At 36.5% G+C, this 6,141-nt stretch overlaps 2 pseudogenes; one reads left to right on the top strand and one right to left on the bottom strand.

The window, feature by feature from the left end:
• Positions 1 to 1,255: 1,255 nt before the first annotated feature.
• On the top strand, positions 1,256 to 3,975 carry LOC124943590 (annotated as a pseudogene).
• A 987-nt stretch (positions 3,976 to 4,962) lies between these two features.
• LOC124943589 overlaps positions 4,963 to 6,141 on the bottom strand; it is a 3,787-nt pseudogene continuing 2,608 nt past the window's right edge.

Here is a 6,141-nt window from a genome sequence, read left to right as displayed (position 1 = left end):
CATGGAACATGGTCTAGGCGAACAAATGTTCTTTTCCAGCGAAAAATTGAAATAAAGAAAAAAAAGTAATGAATTAATTGAAGCAAATATATCTTCGCTCAGAGAGTCTCCAGGCAAAAAAAAAAGAAAAAAAAAAAAAAATAGGAAAAAAAAAACTAGCCGGTAATTGAGGCGAAGATTTGTTCGGTTGCTGCATGTCATCTTCAATTAATTGAATTAATATTTAATAAACGGAAATATAAAATCCATGTAATTTTGGTCTTCACATAAACGGGTAAGTGTCTTTACATGGTAGTCAAGCGGTCTTCTCATGGGTGGGTAGGGGGGTTTTACATGAGGTTTTTATTAGAATGAATTGAAGCAAATATATCTTCGCTCCAGAGAGTCTCCAGGCAAAAAAAAAAAATTAAAAAAAAATATGAAAAAAAACCTAGCCGGTAATTGAGGCGAAGATTTGTTCGGTTGCTGCATGTCATCTTCAATTAATTGAATTAATATTTAATAAACGGAAATATAAAATCCATGTAATTTTGGTCTTCACATAGACGGGTAAGTGTCTTTACATGGTAGTCAAGCGGTCTTCTCATGGGTGGGTAGGTGGGTTTTACATGAGGTTTTTATTAGAATGAATTGAAGCAAATATATCTTCGCTCCAGAGAGTCTCGAGGCAAAAAAAATGAAATAAAAAAATAAAAAAAAATCCAAGAAAATAAAAGATTGAATTACTTGAAGCGAATATTATATCGCTGCCTGTGTTATTTAATAAATTAAATTAATATTTAAAAAACGTAAATATAATATGACTGTCAATTCGGTCTTTACCATGGACGTGTAAGTGTATTTTCATGAACGGCAGGCGTTCTTCTCATGGGTGGGTATGCGGGGTTTACAATGAGGGTCATGGCAACAGGGCGTTGTTAGATCAGAGCGAAGATATCTTATCTGGTATTATCTGAATATTATATTATTTCCTGGCGTAACGGGCGCTTTCCGTTAACGGCGTCTTGTGTGAACCCGGGCCTAAAACCGGATTCCGGATTCTCCCTCCCTCCGTCTCCTGCCCAGATTGATTATTATTAAATTATAATGCTGCAATCTGATTGGTGCGCCACAGGGGAACACGGCAATCGGTAGGCAGAAGATCTGAAACTGTTCCAAACCTCCATGCTCTTTTTCAATTCAAAATTCTCCATTCTCTGTCTTGCCCACTACTCTCTCTCTCTAGCAATCTCCAACAGTCATTTTTCTCTATGTGATGGGAAGTTCTGTGGAGAAAATGGCCCAGTATAACAGCTGAATTCTTCAATCACACAACGAGCTTTCTTGTCTTTCTGGTCCTTGATCTTATTGAGGTTATCCTGTGTGTATCTATAGATATCGTGGACGAGCTACTCGAAGGGAAGCGCGTCCATTGTTACTGTCAGATCAGGACACATCAATATGGGAGCCATTGTTGAATGTGAAAGAGAAAGTCTGCTTTCTGAAACACTTTTCGCCCGAAAAAAACATTTTCCGGGAAAAGGGGTTTGCTTAGATTCCGCAACATAAGTTGGAAGATTTTCGGAACTGAAGATTGTGGGTGGATGAATCAGAGGTGGTCCGATTGTGGGTGTGAGTCGTGCGGTTCGTGGACGACCAATGATGATTAGCTTCGTCTTCATGTTGTTGGTCAAAGGTACCTCACTGCTGTTATCAAGGGATAAACCTTAGATGAGAAGAAATAATACTAAAGCAATATGCTCTGTACTTTTGTATATTTAACTGATACAGATTATGTTAAATTAGAATCTCAATTGATTAAGCTGCTCTTGATGATTTCTGTTAATCTTTATCCTTGATTTGTCAGCCCTGATTTTGTGGAATTTATTGGAAAGTTAGTAATTGGGCTAGAAACCCTAGTCATATATGACTATTTTGTTTCTCTTTTGTCAACTTGCTCACTATCTAAATGAAATCAATTTCATACGCATAGTACTAGCATGAAAAGTAGGATTGGCCATGTGATAACATAGGTGGTTGTTCTATTACTGTGGCATTTAGCTTGCATGAAGTGTAAATAATTGATTGAATTGGTATCTCTCAGAAGCAGTTTCAGAGGAAGAAGAAACAGAAAATGGATATTCTTGCATGGTTTTATGTCATCTTCCTCATTTTGGACAGAAACCATTTTCCCTAACATATCTTTGCTCACAAACCGCAAGTTTAGGTTTTTCGCGGGTAGATCTCTTGGGATTTGGAAGAAGCCCAAAGCCAAGGGACTGCTTATACACACTGAAGGATCATTTGGACATGATTGAGAATTCAACCATTTTTCCTTCTCAACTGAATTCATTTCACTTAGTTGCCTCATTCTAAGGGCTGTGTACTTGCCTTGGCCTTCGCTGCAAGACACCCCCATGCTGTGAATTCCATTACTTTGTTTGCAACCGGTGAGTTTTTGTGTGATTTCTTATTTACTTTTAGACCCATCTTTTTTATTTTTCCTGTTTGATATGCGAAACTTTATATAACAAAGTTGTAAAGCGACTTCTTGAAATATATAAAAAGTATAGTAAGTAACTGAGATAACCTCAGATGATAGAGATCATGATAACCTTAGAACATCAAACCAAACAAATACAGGCATCAGGAGCTTATTCCATAGAAATATTGCCTTTGTTCTTCCACCTCCCAACTTTTGTAATATCTTCATAAAGATTTTTTGTTTTTAAATGAAACGTTTATTCTCTAGAGGGAACTAGAACAACCCTCCAAAGTCATATTCTCTCGTTTCAATCTGGACATTTTAGTGAGAATCGAACCTTAACATTTAGTCTATTAGACAAGACTACGCTACTGGTGGATTCCCTTTTAACTTCTTCTCGTACTAAATTGAGTGAAAATTCCTACTGCACTCAATTCTTATATTGATATGTTTCTAATTTTGGTTTTTTTATTATTCCTTTTAGCTTTTAACATTGTTCTTCCTCTATTTTTCAAAAGATTCCCACTTTTTCTGTATTCCCTGAGCCTTATCACTATTTACGGAAACACTTACTCTCATGCATATAATCCCTAAAAGAAGTATTACCCTTCGATTCGTCTAGCATCTTTCCAAAGCAGTATTCCTCTTCATCCATCTTTTGAGGTTTGAAATTGTTTACTACAAGTACTTTATTATTCTGGCAGATGAATTATTTGACTATCAAATTGATGTTTTATCGCCAGAATTAGTGTATTATTTCCACATTCAATGACCTTCAATGATCTATTTTGCTTACAGCCTTATCTTGCTCATAATAAAGAAGAGGAAGCTAGTTTAATGGCACTTGAAGACTGTGCTATAAGGAGAGAATATGGCCACCGTTGTTGTTTGGTTCTGCGGTTATGTCATGGTATGAGCACTTGGGCCGATGTGTATGTTTCGTGGTGTGCAGGAACATAAGATCTGGGAGGGTATTCTAAAGCTAATAACTGGAAGAAGGTAGATACAAAACAAATTCATAGAAATTTAAGACAAATAGTGTTTTTGTAGCAGCTGAGTTAAAAGGTAATAATTAACCTTCGCTGTTCTCCTCTGTTTGTGTTTCAGGAATCTTGATTTTAAGATCCTGGACATGACCCGACACACCCATCATTCAGCTGGCACACGATGCACAATGTAATATGTGGCGGAGCAAAGTTTGTGGACGGATATTTGGAAATATTGAAGAGGTCGAAAGTGAAAATAAATGTAATCCAAGGGGGGACGAGGATAAAGTGGTTCCACCTGAATGCAGTGCCAACTTGAAGAAAACGGTCCCAGATGCAGAATTCATATCATCCCAAACGCTCGATCACAGTGTGATTTTTCGGGAGGAGAAACAGATTAACCCGATATTGGAGGACCATATGGTGGTCATGCAACGAGTGAGTTCTTTACCCTCTGAGTCCATTGTTCAATCAGATCTTCATAACTCAACGCTCTTTCATCAGCCTATGAACCTGAAGAAATAAGATCAAACGTTTTTATTTCTAATTTTTGGATTGTAATTTTTTATGTATGTTATTATTATTTACTCTGTGTTACTTTAAGATTTAAATTATATATATTGACATATGATAAAAAGAGTATTTATTCTTTCTACCCTTATTATAACCATATTTATTAGATAAGATTAAACAATTTAAATACTTAATGGCTGTGAATGAGAAACCAAGCACCAATTATTATCCTTTAAATCAATGTAGTCAATTCTCTCAAAGTATGAGCGTTTCTGGGTTAGAGTAAGTGAATTCAAGTATCTTAATATGTAGATATGTGCGAGGGTTATAATTATAAGTCTAACCTGAATTTGTATTGACTATAAAAGAGTAGTAGTATATTTTATACATTTTGTAAGCAGAATGATTTAATTTGATTATGACTAGATAGTCTAAGGCCTATTATGAAGTCTTTGCCATGTAATATGAACATGGTCACAAATTACAATCAAGTCAAGATTCTGATTGAGGTTACATGTCCAAAAACAGTTAAAAGATCTAACTTTCACATATTAGCTACTCATTTTGGGTTATCTTTGTATTTATGTAAAATAAAACCTAAAATTTAATGTAACTTACTGGATGTTTAGAGTACAATTTTATGGATCAATAAGACCCATAATAGGGTATTTCCCAATTCTAACATAGGCTATTAATTTTTTTCAAATCTAACCTTTTGCCTATGAAAAAAGACCATTTACCTTCAATATTAAATAAATCAAAAATCATTGTGAATGGGATTTTTAGTTTCTTGTCTCCCATTTCCCTCCCTCTCCCAACCTCTTCGTTTCAGTTTTCCCTTTTCTCCACCAACGTTCCTTCATCATCGTTGTGAACGATCCAACAAAATCAAGGAAACCGGGAAGTCAAGGCGACGCCGGAACGTCTTCAACATTCAGGTTAGTTTTTCATGTTTCCGTTTCCGTCGTTTCATGCTGAAATGGAAGAATGTTTAGGGTTTCATCGTTTAGAGTCTAGGGTGTAGTTTAGATGGTGGCTGAATTGTTTTAGAGCTTGGTTGATTGGTTTTACGGTGGAATATACATCTAACGAAGGCGACGATGCATATGTCGTATGCGGAAAATGCATCTGTCGTAGGCGGAAAATGCATCTGTCGCAGCGAATATGCATTATTCGTCTACGCCATATGCATTTTTCGTCTGCGATAGATGCATCGTCGCCTACGACAGATGCATTTTCCGCCTTGCATTTTCCACCTGCGACAGATGCCTTTTGCACAATTAACACTGACTTTGTGAATTTTTATCAATTGCAGATCACATGTATGTGAGTGTGTTTCTCCTCTTTGCTGGAGACTGGAAAACTGATGATGGTGGTGTTAGTTTTTTTTGTCTCAAGTTCATGTCGTGGTGGAATGTACCCCGAAATGCTACATATGACGAATTAGCTGCAATTGTCTATAATGCTATTGGTGTGGACAAATTAATATATGACTTAGTGTTCAAATTGAAGTATAATGTTAATGATGAATTATCCTCCTGCAAAAATCATTGGATGATAGCCGATGCGGCGTTTATTTCAAGAACTCTCGTCTTCACTGCCCAATCATCGCGCCCCACTGTGTGTCTCTTTAGTAGAGAAGTCAATACCTTCAACTCACAAAGTGAAAAATCAGAAAAAATGACATATTGAGCAACAAGATATCTTCCCAAGGCAGCGAGATGTGATGTGAGAAACAAGATGTCTTCCGAAGGCAACAAGATGTATCTGAGCAGCAAGATGTTTTTGAGCAGCAATATGTTTTGAGCAGCAAGATATATCGAGCAGCAAGATGTCAAAACCATGCAGAAGAAGTACCCCAGGAACCAAGCACTTCCCATGCTAGGAAAACATTCAGTCATACTAGAGGAACCAAGCACTACTTTCTCATATGAACCACTCGAGATCGAAACACCTGCTCCATTAATTGAAAACGGATTGGAAGTGGGTACGTTTTTTGATAACAAAAAAGAAATACAATTGAGGTTGCATAGACATGCGATGTCTAATCATTTTATCCTTAAAGTGGTGAAGTCAACAAAAAAATTTGGTTTGTAAAATGTATGGCTAAGAACTGCAAGTGGAACTTACGTGCTAAAGAAAAGGAAAATTCTCGAAGATGTTTGAGATTAGAAAATT

The sequence above is a fragment of the Impatiens glandulifera genome, chromosome 6, assembly GCF_907164915.1.
Source record: "Impatiens glandulifera chromosome 6, dImpGla2.1, whole genome shotgun sequence".
Classification (NCBI taxonomy): Eukaryota; Viridiplantae; Streptophyta; class Magnoliopsida; order Ericales; family Balsaminaceae; genus Impatiens; species Impatiens glandulifera.
Note: the sequence above shows the minus strand (reverse complement) of the source record. Positions and strands in the feature narration are given on the sequence as shown.